The 19195-nt window shown below is 43.6% G+C and overlaps 1 protein-coding gene across 1 annotated transcript in view; it reads left to right on the top strand.

The window, feature by feature from the left end:
• LOC123763778 (uncharacterized) overlaps nt 1-19195 on the top strand; it is a 54012-nt gene that overhangs the window by 22456 nt on the left and 12361 nt on the right. The window lies entirely within an intron of this gene.

Below are 19195 nucleotides of genomic sequence, written 5' to 3'. Positions count from 1 at the left end.
CATGTATCGAGGGCTGGGGTTGTTGCTGTTGCGAACTCGTTGGAACCAGTGGTTAGAGGTGTTTGTTTGGGTTTAAACTGTTAGCAGATAGTGGTATGGGAATTGATTTGGAGGAAGGAGATAATAAAAGTATGTGTTTGGGGGAGAAAGGAATTGGCAAAATGATCAGGGAAATTGAAGGGCCTCAAAATAACAATTCACTTAGGGTATATTACACTAACAGTAGAAGTCTAAGAAATAAAATAAACGAATTAAATGCTCTTGTCTGCACAGAAAAAGTAGATATTATCGTGCTTACCGAAACGTGGATGAATGTAGAAAATAGAGAACTATTAGCTGAATATCAAATAAATGTATTTATACTATTTCACACAGATAGATATATTAGACGAGGAGGGGGAGTAGCCATATCTGAGTCTGAGCCAAATCAAGTCTGAGCCACACACAGAAACTATTTGGATAGAATTAAACGAAAAAGCAAAAAATATTATAATAGGAGTTATATATAGGCCACCAAATTTAGACAGAATGGAAGCAAAGCATCTATGGGATGAAATATCTAGAGCATCTAGATCTAACAGTATTTATGTCATGGGTGACTTTAATTTTAGTGGAATAAACTGGTTGAACAAAACAGGGAATAATGTAGCAGAAGATTTTCTAGAATTAATTGACTATTGCTTTCTTACGCGACACATTAAGGAACCAACGCGGGAAAATAATATTTTAGATTTAGTGTTAACTAACAGGGAAACATAAATTAAGGACATCGAAATAGGGAATGAGCTAGGGAACAGTGATCATAAAGAAATCAGATTTAGCATAGAATGGAATAGATCTGTAGGAGAAAATTCTGTTAAAGTACCTGATTAATAAATCAGGTACTGATTAGTACTGATTCAGTACTTTTAATCAGTACTAAAGACTGATTAAAAAAATAGAGGCTCATGGTATTGGGGGTGCTATATTAACTTGGATTAGGGGATGGTTATTCCAAAGGAAACAGAGAGTTAGTATAAATGGGGTTAAGTCAGGGTGGGAAAATGTTGTAAGTGGAGTGCCTCAGGGCTCTGTCCTGGGACCTCTGTTGTTTATAATATATATCAATGATGTAGATTCAGGTTTGAGTAGCAACATTTGCAAATTTGCCGATGATACAAAAATCGGCAGGGAAATTAACACGAAAGAAGACTCACTATCACTTCAAGTTGATCTAAATAGGGTTTTGAAATGGTCAAAGGATTGGCAGATGCAGTTTAATGCTGATAAATGTAAAGTTTTGAGGCTAGGTAATAATGATAAAGTTACAAGATACGAGCTAGATGGTGTTGAGATTGCGAAATCGAATTGCGAAAGGGATCTGGGAGTTATGATAAGTAAGAATTTAAAACAAAAGGATCAATGCATGAATGTTCGTAATAAGGCAAATAGGACACTGGGATTTATTAATCGAAGCGTTAGTAACAAGACACCTGGTGTGGTTCTTCAGCTATATCTTGCTCTGGTTAGGCCCCATTTAGATTATGCAGTTCAGTTTTGGTCGCCGTACTATAGAATGGATATAAATTAACTTGAACGTGTCCAGCGTAGGATGACTAAGTTAATTCCCCAAATTAGAAATCTTTCATACGAAGAAAGATTAACAAAGCTTAAGTTGCATTCACTGGAAAGGCGAAGAGTTAGGGGTGACATGATAGAGGTTTACAAGTGGATGAATGGACATAACAAAGGGGATATTAATAGGGTATTAAAAGTATCAACACAAGACAGAACACGAAACAATGGGTATAAATTGGATAAGTTTAGATTTAGGAAAGACTTGGGTAAATACTGGTTCAGTAACAGGGTTGTTGATTTGTGGAACCAATTACCGCGTAACGTGGTGGAGGTGGGGACCCTCGATTGTTTCAAGCGCGGGTTGGACAAGTATATGAGTGGGATTGGGTGGTTATAGATAGGAGCTGCCTCGTATGGGCCAATAGGCCTTCTGCAGTTACCTTTGTTCTTATGTTCTTATGGACAGAGCCCTGAGGTACTGCACTAACAACATTATCCCACTCTGACTTAACCCCATTTATACTAACTCTGTTTCCTTTGGAATAGCTATGCCCTAATCCAAGTTAACCCCTTAACTGCGTTGCCTCCAAATGTGACACCCCTGCAGTGCGCAGGAAATAAATTCTCTGGAAAAAATTCTTTTTTCTTTTTAAAATGTCAAAACCCTTCCCTCAGTATGGGTATGTAAAAAAAAAGTCGAAATTGTACTTACTTTGGCTGCTATGGGGTCCAGAAGTTGGGGCGTGACGTCATCATTCCCCGTGCGCCCGTGCCGTAAGCTCTCGGGGGCCGTGGGGCGCTCGGGGCGGGGCGTGCGAGTTGCCGCGAATATATTTTCGTTCATTTTTTGCGCACCTTTCCAAATACATTTTCATTGTTTTTATGGGGCAATCCAATGTACCATCCGTACTGTCCGTAGACACTGTGTTACGTGCATGAAACTTGTGTACACATATGCAGCACATATTTACTATGTATCATGCTAATTTGTGTATATATACAATCTATTTACACACTATACACTGTCACACACTATATACATTCACCATCAACACATTCAGAACACCGCGTAGCAGCTGCTTCATATGGGCCAATAGCAGCTGCCTCGTATGGGCCAATAGCAGCTGCTTCGTATGGGCCAATATCAGCTGCCTCGTATGAGCCAATAGCAGCTGCCCCGTATGGGCCAATAGCAGCTGCCCCGTATGGGCCAGTAGCAGCTGCCTCGTATGGGCCAATAGCAGCTGCCTCGTATGGGCCAATAGCAGCTGCCTCGTATGGGCCAATAGCAACTGCCCCATATGGGCCAATAGCAGCTGCCCCGTATGGGCCAATAGCAGCTGCCTCGTATGGTCCAATAGCAGCTGCCTCGTATGGGCCAATAGGAGCAATTGGCCATGAACACATTCAGAACACCTCAAGTGAGAGCAGCCACACCCAGACAGTCTCCCTCACTCCAACATCTTACTCGCCAACATTGCTCCTCCCACCATATTGTTATAGTTCTTATTACACATGTTCTATATACCTATCTACATGTTTTATTTACCAGAACTATGCAAGTAAGCCGGTATTGTGTCCAAACAGTACAGTGGCCACAATACACTGCATGAAAAATCACACAGCAGACGACGCTACGATTACGTCACCTCCCTCACCAAAATAGCTCCTCTCAACATTCTCCTGTTGCTGTTCTTACACTATATACACACACTAAATATACCCATGTACATATGTGTTGCCCATAGCAAACCACTAAGCTAGTATGGTGAGCAAAACAAGAGTGGCAGCCACACACACACACACAATGAGGCTACCTCAATTCTCGCCCTCCCTCCCTCATCAAAATTCCTCCTTCCACAATGCTACGCACAACGCTAATTATAACCACAATCCTGCTATTATCACAATCCTGTTCACTAATTCCTGTAAATGAATAATTGACCACACGTTTATTTTGAAAAGGAACCTAAGAAATCATTTGAAGATTCCTAGATGAACGAAATAATGCTGTAGTGCTGTGGCTAGCACTGTGAACATCGTGAACAGCATTGAATCACTGATATTTGAACATTGTACCCAGTCATTATCACACTCAGGCTCTAATATAACACTATCATAGCTAAATAATACAAGTTATATATTTTGACATTATTAGGCGATGCTGTGGTCACATGCTGAACAGCAGTGCTGTGCGCTCATGCTGCGAGCGCCTGCCTTGGTTGCTCACACACTACTGAGGATCCCACACCCGGGAATGTGGACCACGATTTTTTTTAAAGATGGCGTCTGTTTACAAGAGCCATGAGGAAGCTGATGTGAACCCCATGTAGCCGCGGGAGTTTTGAATGGAACGTGAAAAATACAAATACCCGGAGGCGCGTTGCGCAAACCAGACGTGAGCCTGCAGGCGCGTTGCGCAGTTTAAGGGTGAATATAGCACCCCCAATACCATGAGCTTTTATTTTTTTAATTAGTCTTTCATGTGGCACTGTATCAAAAGCTTTGCTAAAGTCAAGGTACACAACATCACAATCCTTACCACTATCAACTGCCTCAACTATGCTGGAATAAAAAGTTAGCAAATTTGTTAAACATGAACGGCCATTTGTAAAACCATGTTGTGACTCATTTATTAACTTATGTTTAATTTATGTTTTGGCCTCGTATGGGCCAATAGCAGTTGCCTCGTATGGACCAGACAGAACACGAAACAATAGGTATAAATTGGGTAAGTTTAGATTTAGGAAAAACTTGGGTAAATACTGGTTCAGTAACAGGGTTGTTGATTTGTGGAACCAATTGCCACGTAACGTGGTGGAGGTGGGGTCCCTTGATTGTTGCAAGCTTGGGTTGGACATGTATATGAGTGGGATTGGGTGGTTATAAATAGGAGATGCCTTGTATGGGCCAATAGGCCTTTTGGAGTTACCTTTGTTCTTATGTTCTTAGCTCCTCTCAACATACTCCTGTTACTGTTATTACACTATATACACACACTGTATATACCTATGTACATGTGTGTTCCCCATAGCGAACCACGAAGCTAGTATGGTGCGCAAAACAAGAGTGGCTGCCACACAGTGAGGGTACCTCAATTCTCTCCCTCCCTCCCTCACCAAAATTCTTCCTCCACAATACTACGCTCAACACTAATTATAACCACAATCCTGGTCACTAATTCCTGTAAATGAATAATTGACCACAAGTTTATTTTGAAAAGGAATCTAAAAAGTCGTTTGAAGATTCCTAGATGAACGAAATAATGCTGTGGTGCTGTGGCTAGCGCTGTGAACATCGTAAACAGCATTGAATCACTGATATTTGAACATTGTACCCAGTCATTATCACACTCAGGCTCTTCTATAATACTATCATGGCTAAATAATACAAGTTATATATATATTATGACATTATTAGGCGATGCTGTGGTCACACGCTGAAAGCAGTGCTGTGCGCTCATGCTGCGAGCGCCAGCCATGGTTGCTCACTCACTACTGTGGACCACTACGTGGGCAACACCCGGGAATGTGGACCACAATTTTTTTTAAAGATGGTGTCTGTTTACAAGAGCCCTGAGGAAGCTGATGTGAACCCCATGTAGCCGCGGGAGTTTTGAATGGAACGTGAAAAATACAAATACCCGGAGATGCGTTGCGCACCTGAAGCCTGGGCCTGCAGGCACGTTGTGCAGTTAAAGGGTTAAAAAGATCAATGCAACGGGCTGTTACAGCTTTATCTGGGTGATTCTTTTTAGCAAAACTTTGCAGTCCTCCCCATACTGCACACATTTTCTTAATTAGTGAGGAAGGGACATCCTCTAATGCCGCAGCCGCCTCCACCTCTGAAGATTTATTGTACTGCTTAGCTAGTTCAGCAACACTAATACCATTTTCATGTTTACGTATGATCCCTTTTTTTCCTCTATGGTCATCTGGTCATTACATGTGTTTTCATATGTTGAACCGTACCACTAACTTTCTCGGGACCCATTGCGTGATATATAATAATCAGGTTTATGTTCAAAAAGCAAAAAATCACCACGAAAATGGAATTTCTTTTAGGTGTGATCGTCACTAAGCGGGCACCTCTATTAAACCAAGGCAGACTGGACAGTGTGACGGGGAACCACCCGCTCGGTCGACCCAAACGTGTACCAATGAATATCGTTAGTCAATGACACATTCGTAAGTCGAGTTGCATTTTTCGATCAAATTTACATCGTAACTTGAAATTATCGTAAGTCTGGGCAATCATAAGTCGAGGTGCCACTGTATATGAAGTGATTGCCTGTGGCTAGCTGACTGATGCAACACTGCCACGATTCTAGGAAAAATTATATGACATTCTACGCCTTAATGGAATGAATTCAGTATAACTAAACTACTGATTAGTAGTGTTAGTTAATTATGACGCCTAGTATAGGAAATACATCCTATGGTATTAGGGATTAGTAATTAGGTGTTGGAAATTTCCAACACTGAGGGCACCCACTAGGTGGGTAGCTCGGGGAGCCACTGAGGGCACCCACTAGGTGGGTAGCTCGGGGAGCCACTGAGGGCACCCACTAGGTGGGTAGCTTAGCGAGTCTCCAAGGGCACCCACTAGGTGGGTAGCTTGGTGAGTCTCCAAGGGCACCCACTAGGTGGGTAGCTCAGGGTGCCTCTGAGGGCACCTAGTGGCTGCTACACTGTGAGGAGAATTCGCCAAGCCATTACGACTATATTACGACTTGGAATGGATAAGGATAGATAAATTTTTTCGGGCTCACCATAGCCCGTGCTACTTGGAACTTTTTGTTCCAGGTAGCGAATCTTAAACCTTCAACTTGCGCTCTACATCATATGATGTATTGGAGTAATTGTGAGATTTTTCTCTACGCCTACCTCCCTTAGGAGGTGGACTACAAGTTTAAAGTCTGCTCACGGCAGTTAAGCATGAGTCCAGTAGAAAAAGGAAAAGCGGGAGCAAACCGCCAGGCCTCCACCACCAAGGGTGAAAACCTGTCCACAATAGGCTCCTCCTAGTTAAACAGGACGTTAAAACTAATAAAGGGTAACTGACGGGTTCTCACAATCAAATATTTATATTTGATGTGGCGCTATGAATTGGAATTCGAATTTCCAAGAACAGCCGCCTTATCAAGATCACATCAACATTTAATAATATGCAGAAATATGGTGGAATAATATGGTTGAAGGGTTGACATCAAAGACTGTTTTCTATAACATAACAATTTATTAATAACAAGAGACTAACTACTACATTACCGAGTTTACATTACGTTAATGTCAATCCAGTGGCACGATAACAAACAGCTAAATAGCAACCCTTGCTGTGAGGCTGCATACTGAACTAACCTGAACACAGGTGTGCCCACTTATGACGCAATATTGCAAAACAAAGAAAAATATCACAGACTAAGTTACACCACAGCGAATGGTTACGTTATTGTACATCAAGTGGCATTTGCAACACAGCTATTCAACAGCCCCTCGAGAGGTGACAGCAGGCTCCATCTTGCTGATACTTCGGGCTGACAACATGAACTAACTGAACAAATGAAGGATATCCACTGAAGACAAAGACACAAGCAGGCAATCAATAGTGTCTCGGTTTCCCTGACAGCTACTATAATCACAAATTTAAGGGTCCTCCCGCCCCACAGGAGAGACCCATGTAACTAGGCGGGAGTCCAACAGTGACTCCCCCCTATCACAACCCAGTGTGAACACTCTTTGCAACTCCCAACAAGAAGTTGCCCTGTTGTAAACAGTAACAAAGATAGGCAAGGCGGGATCCTGGGACACAGCTCCACAGATCCTTAGATGACTCTACTCTCGTCACCAGACGACAACCAAAAGAAATTGCCTTAAGTGATTAATTACGTTAATTGATCGCAGCAGTCAGCAACAAAGTACTACGGTAATCACAAACAATTGTCTCCCACTAGACAACAACATGATGATACTCTACGTTAATCATTAACACTTGTCTCTCTCTTGTTAACAATAACTCAACATAATATTACACCACACTTGACTCCTTGCAAGTATTCAGTGAGTAATTCTCAATTAAGGTCAAACGGACCACTAATTACATCCCCATTGAGTTACGTTAACTAAGCCTACCCTAACTTGGTAGCTTCTCCACAGTCTGTGTCAAAAAATTACTAGTGAGTGTTAATTGACCTAATTAACACTTTCGCGCTCTCCGCAAAAGTCACTCAGCCAACCGAATGTGCGCGCTGCGTTTTTATCGCTTAAGCGTAAAAACAAAAATGTGTATACTCTTTTTACTCTTCTGACCTTAGTTCTCATGCTACGTATTTCATTTTGGTACCAACGTGTTCGCAATAAAATTCTCTAGAAGAACATCAGTAAAATAAGTCACGAAACATATAGGGATACCAGCACCAAATAAATAACTACGTAGATGACTCGCCGTGAGCGCCCATCAGCAACAAAATGTTTACTCTTGGGATTGTAATCACCTCCACACTTGTTCTACAGCGTTAATTTTGGTATCAATGGACTCGCAATGAAATTCCCAACACGGTGATATGAATATAAGCGTAGAATAATGATGCAGCCCACCCGCAAGAGTGTGGGAAGTGGTGAAATTGTTACCCGGTATCGGTGACGGGACGACGCACGGCGCTTTGAAAGTTTATACTTATTTCACTCTCATGACATTAATTTTCTATGTACGTCATTCATTTTTATGTCAATGTGTTCGCAATAGAATGTTCTATGTGCCCATAGGTAAAAAATATCAACAAAGCGTAAGTTAGAATAGCGACAAATATAAAACAACGCTGGAACATATCAGTGAGCGTCAAACACACACGAAATATTTTTACTTTTGTTATGTTTGTCAAGTTTATACTTGTTGCACACAGTTATTTTTGGTTGTATATTGATCGGAATAAAATTCCCTAAACAGACATATGCATATAATACATGATATGGGGGAAGAATTACCAGTATAAACGGCTAAAGTCACCCACCTGCAACCCGTTTGGGACAAAATACCATTTGAGCGAAGTTATCCACACCTTTCATGAACTTATTGTACCATGCAGCCTAGTGGTGAGAAAGAGAGCCTCATAGCGTGCAGTTTGAAACAAACCCAAAGTAAATCGGATAAAAATTGAATTTTATACAAATATTTTAAAAGTAGACATAACTTTATGTCCACTATGCGTTTACGTTAGACGAAACCGAACGCGCCGGCGCGTCCAGATAGCGCGAAAGTGTTAAGTAACTAATTACTTCTGAGCCATTAATTAACTGTCACCAGGACCGATAATTAATCATCCAGAAATACGTCTCACTCCGCACTGCCTAAGCAGGTCTCATCAAACACTGTGAATTCACGGAAAGGAGTTAATTACCCTAATTAACAAGATGTGCCAATAATCCACTGTCCTCAGACAGGATATGATTAATACAATGATTTATGCTAGCTCCATGACCTCGCTTTACCGAGTCACCGGAGCTCTCCAATGTTAATTACTCCACTAATTAACCTGAGCCACTAATTGCTATACCCCTGAAAGGTAATTAGTCTCGAGCATATTACGTTAACACAAGTACTGACAGACTCTGACAGATCCTCTCCCACTACGCAAATTCATGATGAGAAGGGTAATTACATAATTAGCTAGAGTGGTCAATTAATTGTCACATGGACAATTAATTGCTCCCGAGACGTATCTCATTCTCGCTCAACACTGTTCTCTTATAACAGCCCTCACTCACTCCACAATACTAAGTGTGCACCCCTTATCCAGTTAATTACCCCTTACTTAATTAACTCACTGAATCCTTAAGTCCTCAACACAACTTAAAGAAACAAAGTAACCCCAGCGTTACATAGGTCACACTACAATGGCATGCAACATCATAAAAGCACTGCCCACATATGGTTGCGGCTACTGCAACTCGCTAATTACTGTGCCCACACAATAATGACACACAGTTGTGCAACACACAAAAGTATACTAATATTACTGCCCCCCTCTTCTTGCACCCGATTGCAAAGGACTACTGTGAACACACACATACCTCAGCAAGGCAATTAACCCATCAATTGCCTGCTCTCATTAAGTACTGTGAATTCCCCTGAATAATCCTAGAGGTCCCTTAAACCCTCAACACAGTTCCTGGGGCAATAATATTGTATAAACTGAAACAATACTGCACAAACCTGCAACACAATGATGCCGTCAGCATACCCCACATGCTAATGACATCATTAGGCAATCAGTCAGCAATCACATCTACTGACTTACCACAGAACACAGTACATAAACATGCAAATGAACACATAGAAATGGCATTCACATAATCAATGAAAATTAATCATCAAGTAAAATGTAGCTAACTACACAGTCCTCAGGGGTCCCCACTGACATCCCTGCCTACCTCTAATGATTATAATTTTACAGTACTCTATGGCATTAATCCAGTCTGAACGATTATATAGAATCGACAGGCTGGATCACTTATATGGTAAATCTCTACACTGGTTACATACTCTAGTCAGTCTACTTATACATACAGTGTGGTCCCGTGTATAATATCTATCTCCAGGTACCGCCCTATCCAACACCTGGATCCCACTGACAGCTGTCACTCAGCTGCTTTTCTAGCCTGGCGAGGCTCTGAGATAACTCTTACCGGGAATTTCCACCGGTACCCATCACACTGTAATAGTATTCATTTCTACTGCCCTCTTTTCCTTATCTTTCCTCATTTCCCAAGTTACTACCACACTAGCTTACAACACTTAGCTTGCTTGCTCCTCATGCGTCGACAAGATGTGGCCCTAGGCTGTCCCGGGAAAGTGGCCAAGGCATGTGGCCACAGCGCCCCTCCCGAGCTGAGAGAGGGGGGTGGGGTTTGGCCTGGTGCGCGGGCAGGCAGGTGGGTGGCCTGGGGTGGTCACGGGTAGCGCATGACGTCATAGCACCCCACCGGCTGAGCTGGCGGGCGGGGTGGGGTTTGGCCGGGCGGGTGGCCTGGGTGGCCACGGGTGGCCTGGGTGGCCACGGGTGGCCTGGGTGGCCACGGGTGGCCGCAGGCTGGCAGGCTGCCGCCCACAGGAGTACCCACGCGGCTGGGGAATCACAACCCCATCAAGCTAGAACCTGCCTTGTTCTACACTGGGGTGACCATGGCCGGCGGCGTCCCCACACTGACGCAGCCTGGCGAAATGCAAAGTCCCACCTGGGCCTGTAATATCACACTCGCTTACACTGCCCAACATCAATTGTCCATTGCCACTAGACAGGATACTCGGCCCACCTGTTACACCATGAGGCTCTGCCATCCTGCCTCCTGGGTGCACACAGTCACTGTCTCTTAGCTTTTTACCGTTTCTTCCGTAAATCCTTGGCCCCAATTCACTTAATTGGGCCTTGACACAACCAGGGATAGCAGGGGTGCCATCCCTGCTAGTTAACACGGTAACGTCCGCGATTAACGGGGGTGGAGGTGGCCGGCGTGCCACCCCCACCCAAACACTTCTTCCTCCCCTGGCCGCCCAATTCAAATTAACTCCCTGGCGGGCGGGAAAACTCAAATACCCATACCTTCTCCCTACCTTGTCTTGACCAATCAGCTTGAAGCCGGCACGGCTCCTCGTGCCGGATCCAACCATAGCTCTTCGTGCCAAAACTAGGCTTGGAGCACACATGCCTGAACCAATAAGGCTCACTCACCCTCGAGCGTCCTGTGACGTCACAAGGAGGGGGAGGCCTATGACAGTGGCGTACTGTCTCCCATGTGGGGGGGGGGGGGGGGAAAGGCAGCGTTCACCCCACTCCCCTCCCCTCCCCCTGTAAAACCGTTGGGAGAGTCAAGTACCTCCCTACACCACTTCACTCTCAACTCCCATCCTACTTCACAGAAACAGGAAAATTTCTGTAATTCTCTCTACAGAGCAATCACAGACTTCTAACTACTCACAAATGATAGTTCGTAACATAAGCTTTCATTCAACACCCAACAAGCATATGTTATTTTGAAAGCTTCAGTTTCTAGAGTGACTAGCCTAATCTAGAACTTAGGAAAACTAGCTGAGGGATCTAGATCCCTCACAGTAATACGCTAGATTTAAACGGCACGCGGATACACAGGGTTTACCACACCTTCATCAGGGCTCTTGCAAACAGACACCATTTAAAAAAAAAATGTGGGTCAAATTCCTGGGTGTGAGGGGGCCTCAGTATTGAGTGAGCTACCAAGCCTGATGCACGCAGCATGAGCTCACAGCACTGCTGTTCAGCTTGTGACCACAGCATCGTCTAAAAATGCCACAATATACATTTGCATGCTATTATTTAGCGATGATATTATTACAGAAGACCCCTGACTGTGATAAAAATGACCAGGATTCTGACAATAGCAAAATTATTGTGATAATTAGTGCTGTAGTGGGAGGAGTAATCTTGGTGGGGAGGGAGGTAGCATTGCCTGCTGACTGTGTGTGACCACCTTTTACTGTCTGGACTTGCTATACCAGCTTAGTTGTTCACTATGATAAAAAAAAACATGCAGATACTTATATATAACGTCTGTATATAAAAGCAAAAACTGTATGGTGGGAGGAGAAGGGTGGCGAGTCAGGTGAGGTGAGGGAGGGAGGGAGGGAGGGTGTGGCAGCCAGTGGCAGGCTGCCACTGGCTGCCACTGCCACTGGCTGCCACTGCCACTCAGCATACCAACTTAGTGGTTCGTTATGGTGAACATGAATGTAGATGCTTGTATATACAGTGTAATAACAGCAAAAGGAGTGTGGGGAGAATCCATTTTGGTGATGGATGTGGCAACATCTGCATGATTTGTCATGTTGGTAGGGGTGGCCACTATGCTCTTTGGGCATTTTACCAGCTTAGTTGAACAGTTATGGTGAACAAAACATGTAGATACTTATATATAACGTCTGTATATAGGGTAATAACACCACAAACAGTATTGTTGGGGTTGAAATTTTAGTGTGTGTCTGACCTTGAATGTGTGAGGGAGGCAGCGGCCAGCTGACTGTGTGTAGCGACGTCTCTTAGTGCCTGAACTAGCTATATCAACTTAGTTGTACAGTTGTGGTGAACAAAACATGCAGATACTTATATATAATGTCTGTATATAGTGAATAAAAGCAAAAACAGTATTGTGCGAGGAGATTGTGGGTTAGTCAGGTGAGTTGAGGGAGGGAGGAAGTAGCAGCAAGTGGCAGGCTGCCACTGCCATTGAGCATGCCAACTTAGTGGTTTATGTTGAACATGAATGTAGATACAGAGCACCACTTGGTTTCCGAACTTTAGTTATCCAAAACTTCCAGTTTCCCGATTGGGGTTGGGGAGTCATGCTACATGAACAAAGTTCGGGTAGGAAACGGTCCGCCAAGCGTCGCGCCGGCCCGTGGTAATGGGTGGGAGATGGGTCAGTTTGCTGCCTTCTACCCTGTGATTTCACAGATTCATGGCCTATTATTTTGATTTGTCACGAGGCTGGAGATTTCATTCTGTAATTTTACCACTGGTTACCAAATCTGCACAATAAAGAAACATCTGTGCACCATGTCAGCTCCAAATGCATGCATTGCATCAGTGACTGCGGACTGGTGGGTGGATGGAGGAGCTTAGATGGAAGGCAGTATGAGAGAGAGGGGGAGAATTAGAGAGGGAGAATTAGTGAGAAAGGGAGAGGGGAGGTAGGCAGGAAGGAAGTAGTGAGGGGGGGATGGGAGAATTAGGGAGAGAGGAAAAGGCAGGCAAGCAGGCTGGCAGGGATTAGCACAGACAGGCAGGCAGAGAGGCTGGCTGGCTGTCAGGCAGGCAAGCAGGCAGGAAGGCTGGCAGGCAGGAAGGAAGGCTGGCAGGCAGGCAGGCAGGCTAGCAGGCTGGCAGGCAGGCAGGCTAGCAGGCTAGCAGGCTGGCAGGCAGGCTAGCAGGCTGGCTGGCAGGCAGGCAGGCAGGCAGGCAGGCAGGCTGGCAGGCAGGCTAGCAGGCAGGCAGGCTAGCAGGCTGGCAGACTGGCTGGCAGGCAAGCAAGCAGGCTGGCAGGCAGAATGGCTGGCTGCCTGACTGCCTTTCCCTCCCTCCCTAATTCTCCCATTCTCCCTCCTAGCATCTCTCCCTACCTCCCCCTACCTCCCTTTCTCACTAATTCTCCCCCTCTCCCACTATTTCTCCTCTCTCACTAATTCTCTCCCCTCTCTGTTGGTGGAGTGGTGAGGATGGCAGTAAGGAAGGATTTGCTGACCAGGTGATTGTTGCCACACTTCTCAGTCATATTGTATTGCAAATTTTAATCTTAGTTGTAAAATATTTATGCCAAAATGTTAATTTTCATATATTAATATACATTATTAATCATTAACATGTTATATGATTTCCTATTTATTAATTAAACAAATATAGTTTTATTTATGAATTATTCACAGTTGGCATCTGTGAGCAGGCGCTGACAGGCATGTCCGCCTCTACACAGCCTCCATCCCGTTAGTAGTTCCTGACCTCGTTAGTAGCTCCCCCTCCTCCATAGCCTGCTGTTCTCATGTTATGAGGAAGGCAGTGAGGGAGGGATGGCAGGCATTGAGGGGGAGAGGCAGTGAGGGGGAGAGGCAGTGAGGCATTGAGGGGGAGAGGCAGTGAGGCATTGAGGGGGAGAGGCAGTGAGGCATTGAGGGGGAGAGGCAGTGAGGCATTGAGGGGAAGAGGCAGTGAGGCATTGAGGGGGAGAGGCAGTGAGGCATTGAGGGGGAGAGGCAGTGAGGCATTGAGGGGGAGAGGCAGTGAGGCAGTGAGGGGGCGATGCAGTGAGAGATAGAAGCAGTGAGGGAGGGAACGGTGGGGGAGAGTGAACGCAATTTCACAATGAACTTTATTTCCTTTGTTGCATTTATGCTATGAATCTGTAGCTTTTTTCCTTAGAATTTTTTGTTAAATTTAAAAAAAAAATTCTATGTTCATTTTCCTCCATTCTCGTTTACAAACTTACACGATAACCGACGGGTCTCGTCCCCAAGGGGTTCGGAAACCAAGTGGTGCTCTGTACTTATGTATAACGTCTGTATATAGTGAATAAAAGCAAAAACAGTATGGTGGGAGGAGAATGTGGGTGAGTGAGGTGTTAAGGGAGTGGGGCAGCAAGTGGCTGGCTGGTGTGTGGCGGTCACTCCTCGTTGTTTTTTTATTCATAATACCAACTTAGTGGTTAGTCATGGTGAACAAAACATGCAGATACTTATATATAACCTGTGTATATAGTGTAATAACCGACAAAGTATTTGTTCACTACTTGGTGAACATAATAATTGAATCAACAATATACACACCATATTTTTTAGTACAGCGATGATTCACTCATTTTATAATATAAATATATCACACTACACACTATTGAATAATATTACAGCAAAAAAAAAAACTACTTAAAATCAATCGGAGACATTGAAATAATTAGGTAATTATCTATTTGTGGCAACTCCTGGCTGACGGCTGGCGAGCAACAGACCGCCTGGGACGCACGCTGAGTCAGCGCCTGTTTTTTGCCAAACTTCCCCACCCTATAGCGGGCAATATATGTCACTTACGATTTTTTTTTACTATTTTTCCCATGATCAGAGAACACAAATTAACAGGTTTAGAAGAAATTTTTATATTTTTTTGGTATGAGCCTGTGGGTGACAAAGGCTAAATAGCCCGGAGCCACACAAGGGTTAAACAACAACAACAACAAGATAAATTTTTTCTCTATGTCTACTACATACTGTATATTCCTCTCTAACACTTGTGCACATATACATCCCCAGGAAGCCGGGAACCAATTGATTACTCTCCCAGGAGTAATTGAAGCCAGGTATCAATTGGTACTCCCCAGGTACCAATTGATTGCTAGGTGAAAAAGGTGGGGATTTGGAAATGTGACACCCCTTGTGTCAACACCTGCATCAGTGGAGCTCCAGGATATTTCAAAATTCCTAAGTATTGTAGAACAAGTTGATGATAGTAAGTGGTGTCCCAAGGAACATAAGTGTATTGCTTTGGGAAAATAGGTGAAATAACACGACTGTGCCAGAGGAAGTGAACAAATTGAATGAGAAAAAATTGGCTTTGTGTTCACAGTGCAGAGGACGAAATTCAAGATGGCCACCGGCAAGAAGAAAAACAAAACGGCTAGAGTTTGGGTGTTTCAATGAAAAAAGCATTGATATAAGCAGTCTACACAACAAGTTGGCAAAATTGGATATTATAGTGAACTCTCGTGTAGAAATAATCAGCAAATTGAAAGAAAGTAATGACCACTTGAGTAGCAAAGTATTAGGTCTTGAAGGGTTAGTGAAGACTTGGCAAGGATAAGAATCAATTGGAAACAAATAGGAAAGCCATGGAAGAGGAAAATAAACTTTTGAAAATAACTTCGGAAGAAGTTAAAGCAAATTTAAACATAAATGACTACGATAGGTTAGGTAAGGAAATCCAGCAGGATAAACAGCTTTTTTCGGTACAGATGGATGAAGATACACAAGGAATAGAACAGTGCAAGAAGGATATGCAATTCACCTATGCACAAGTGGCCAAGGAGAAGGAAAATATAGAAGCAGCAGTAAAGGAAGCCAAACACTGCAGCAACTAGGATAAAACAAACATTAGGCTGGAAGTCAGAAAGGAACTGGCATCAAATCCTAAATTGGTGCAAAACACAGTTAATGGAAATCCCTGATAATTTTTGGTTGCAAAGAAAGAGATAACATCTAGGTCAGAAAAAGCTGCAGAAGAAGAGAAAGTAGTAGTAGATAAAATTGTATGAAAAGTGGAAGGTCTTACGACCATAGAGAATGTCTGCGAGAATTGGCAGGTACGTAAAAGGGAAAGAGCGACCTTTGAGGATCACCCTAAACAGTGCCAAACAGATGGAGGAAGTACTAAGGAATGCTAGAAAATTGCAAAGTGATGAGGAAGGGAAAGTATGGATGTTAACCCTTTAACCCTTAACATGCTAGGGGTATAATATCCTTTCTTCCCCACAGGCGCATGTAATTTTGAAAAAAAAAAATAATGATTTTTTCTTCCTAACCTGTTAATTTGTGTCCACTGATCACGGGAAAAATAATAAAAAAATCGTAAGTGGCATATATTGCCCGCTATAGGGCGGGGAAGTCTGGCAAGTTATAGGCGCTGACTCAGCGTGCGTCCCAGGCGGTCTGTTGCTCGCCAGCTGTCAGGCCGGAGTTACCACAAAGAGATAATTACCTAATTATTTCAATGTCTCTGATTTTTCATAGTTTTTTTGCTGTAATATTATTCAATAGTGTGTAGTTTGATATATTTATATAATAAAATGAGTGAATCATTGCTGTACTCAAAAATATGGTGTGCATATTGTTGATTCAATTATGTTCATCAATCAGTGAACAAATACTTTGTCAATTATTACACTATAAGCACAGGTTATATATAAGTATCTGCATGTTTTGTTCACTATAACGAACCACTAAGTAGCTTCAGAGCACCACTTGGTTTCCGAACCCCTTGGGGACGAGACCCGTCGGTTAACATGTAAGTTCGTATACGAGAAATAGAGGGGAAAAAATAAACTAAAAATGTAAAAAGAAATGGGTCTGAAAATTTTACGAAAAAACTCTAGGGGAAAAAATCGACAGGTTCATAGCATAAATGCGACCATGTTTTGTTTGTACAGTGGAACCTCTATTAACGAGTGGCTCTATTAACAAGTTTTTCCAGTAACGAGCAAGCCACTCTCAGCAAATTTGTCTCTATTGACGAGCTCGCCTCTATTAACGAGTGAAACCACATAGCGCTTCCTAGTGTCTCGCGGGTTCTCGCAAATTCTCGGACGCCTCCGACGCCAGTGTTGTTGTTGTATCTCACACGACAAGCATCCCTCTGGATTTATTTGAGCTTTTCTTTGAGTTTTTAGTGGTTTTGCGACTACAATTTGTAACACACGATGTCTCCAAAGAAGCTGCTTGCTAAAGATAGTGTTGTCAAGAGGAAGAAAGACACAATTACTGTGGATTTAAAGAAGGAAATTATAGCAAAGCATGAGTGTGGTGTCTGTGTGATTGATCTCACAAGGGAGTATGGCAGGTCCTCATCAACAATTTACACCATTAGTAAAGGAATGAGGAGGTAAGGGAGGATGCTGCCTCTTCCACTGAAATCAAGGAAGTGTTTGGAATGTTTGAAAAGGTGAACTCATTCGTGGAAAAGCTGCCCTGATAAAGCAGTGACAACCAGGTGTGTGAAAATTTTTAATTAATTTATCACTTTGTGATAACACTTTATGAAAGTGTTATCACTTTCGCAGGTATATGTCACTTGAACGTGACACACTTTTTTTCTCTTGAATGCACCCAAACACCGCGCTCAAGCGTCATTTGAGCAAATATTTCTATAAAATCCAATTCTTATCCGATCGACTTGGGGATTGTATACATGTTTGCCATGAAATTTCCGTTTTCTTTAATAACCACATTGCCTATTTGAGAAAACGGCATTGTATTGTATCTTCGTGGTAAGACTATTATATTGTTGACACAACGAGTGTAATCAACGTAGTTTTTTATTTGGTGCTGGTCTAACGCATCCTTGTGTGACATTTGAAATGAAATTTGGGTGAAATTCCCAAGAAGAGAGAGTCCGCCTGACTCAGAGGTGGATTCCCCTTCCACACCATAACCCCTCTCCTCCTTCCCACCTCTCCATCGTCTCCCTCAAGCCAGCAACTACTCTTCATAAGGTAAAGTAAATATTAAAACACTACAACAAAACATTTATATTTACATGTGCAATATTATATTTACATAAAAAAAAGTCATACAAGTATGGATGTTTTTGGGAGTGGAACGGATTAAATTTATTTCCTTTATTTTAAATGGGGAAATTTGTTTCCAAAGACGAGTTTTCCAGGTAACGAGCTCGGTGCCAGAACGGATTAAACTCGTTAATAGAGGTTCCACTGTACTCACCAATAAGTGAAGTCCTGGTCCGCTTTATAAAAGTCCTTAATTGTTCCTAACTGATTATTAAGACGACTGGCAAACATCCTCTAGATGTTTCCTGCCAGCCTGCAGGAACATCCTGCCAGCCTGCAGGAACATCCTGCCAGCCTGCCTGCCAGCTTGCCTGCCAGCCTGCCTGCCAGCTTGCCTGCCAGCCTGCAGGCACATCCTGCCAGCCTGCAGGAACATCCTGCCAGCCTGCAGGAACATCCTGCCTGCCAGCCTGCAGGAACATCCTGCCTGCCAGCCTGCAGGAACATCCTGCCTGCCAGCCTGCAGGAACATCCTGCCTGCCAGCCTGCAGGAACATCCTGCCTGCCAGCCTGCAGGAACATCCTTCCAGCCTGCCTGCCAGCCTGCAGGCACATTCTGCCAGCCTGCAGGCACATCCTGCCAGCCTGCAGGTACATCCTGCCAGCCTGCAGGCACATCCTGCCAGCCTGCAGGCACATCCTGCCAGCCTGCAGGCACATCCTGCCAGCCTGCAGGCACATCCTGCCAGCCTGCAGGCACATCCTGCCAGCCTGTAGGCACATCCTGCCAGCCTGCAGGCACATCCTGCCAGCTTGCCTGCCAGCCTGCAGGCACATCCTGCCAGCCTGCA

This window comes from Procambarus clarkii, chromosome 5, assembly GCF_040958095.1.
Source record: "Procambarus clarkii isolate CNS0578487 chromosome 5, FALCON_Pclarkii_2.0, whole genome shotgun sequence".
In the NCBI taxonomy this organism is placed as follows: Eukaryota; Metazoa; Arthropoda; class Malacostraca; order Decapoda; family Cambaridae; genus Procambarus; species Procambarus clarkii.
Note: the sequence above shows the minus strand (reverse complement) of the source record. Positions and strands in the feature narration are given on the sequence as shown.